Here is a 1,105-nt window from a genome sequence, read left to right on the forward strand (position 1 = left end):
GGAGGAGGCCGGAGGGGACAAGGAGGAGGTCGGAGCGGCGCGGCGGTGGCGCGGACGAGGACGAGGACTACGGGGCGGCGTCGAGGCGTCGGGGCGTCGGGGCGGAGAGGGGAAGGGGCAGCGGCGTCGGGGCGTCGGGGCGGAGACGAGGACGACGGGGCGGCGTCGAGGCGGCGGGGCAGCGGCGTCAGGAGAGGAGAGGGGAAGGGGATCGAGGGCGAGGGCGAGGGAGAGAGAGGTGATAGGTTTGGGCCGGCCGGGGATAGGCGAGGGCGAGGGCACAATACTAATGGCGCACCACCGCTCGGTGCGCCATAAGTACATCCATACTAATGGCGCACCTCACCCTGGTGCGCCATTAGTATTTTTTTTTATTTCTGCTCGAGCCAACAGGTTATCTTCCACCTGACCTGATCCACACCAAGTTCCCTCTAGCTTGACTGGTCAGCAGCCAGTTCTCACACCAGGAGGTCTTGGGTTCGATTCCCAGGCTCCACAATTTTTTTATGCATTTAAAATGATGTTTGATATTTATTTGTGTTTAAATATGTTCAAACTTGTTTAAATCATAACAGTAATATTTTTTTATAAGACAGTAATAATTTTTTAAAAAATATCATCAAACAGTAATGCCGGTGGAGCGGGGGAGGGCCGGTGCGCGGGGTGCGGGGGGCCGGTGGACCGGGGGGTGCTCGGCGGCGAGGGGGACCGGATCTGGCGAGGTGGGATAGCTAGCGATCGAGATGGAGGGGGATCGAGATCGAGTGTCCATGAAATTTAAAAATATTCATGATAGTTCAAAAAGTGCCCATGAAATACAATCGAGAAATGAAGGCTACGATTTAAATACAATCCATCTTAGCTAGCTATCTGTTCACAATCTTCTTGCCCTTCTTTTTCGCAAATGGAGTTCTTCTGTGGAACGGACGTCCTTTAGGTAGGGTGGTCCTGCTTCTTCTTGTGGTGTATGCTGCTACTTCATCATCGTCGTCATGTTCGATTCTCGGGTCGCCGTACTTGTCGAAGTCTTGCTCATTGGCTACTCCATCCATTCCGATGATCTTCCTTTTGCCTCTCCTCACGACAACACGACTGGGCTTTGACG

The sequence above is a fragment of the Triticum aestivum genome, chromosome 7D (genome assembly GCF_018294505.1).
Source record: "Triticum aestivum cultivar Chinese Spring chromosome 7D, IWGSC CS RefSeq v2.1, whole genome shotgun sequence".
Lineage (NCBI taxonomy): Eukaryota > Viridiplantae > Streptophyta > Magnoliopsida > Poales > Poaceae > Triticum > Triticum aestivum.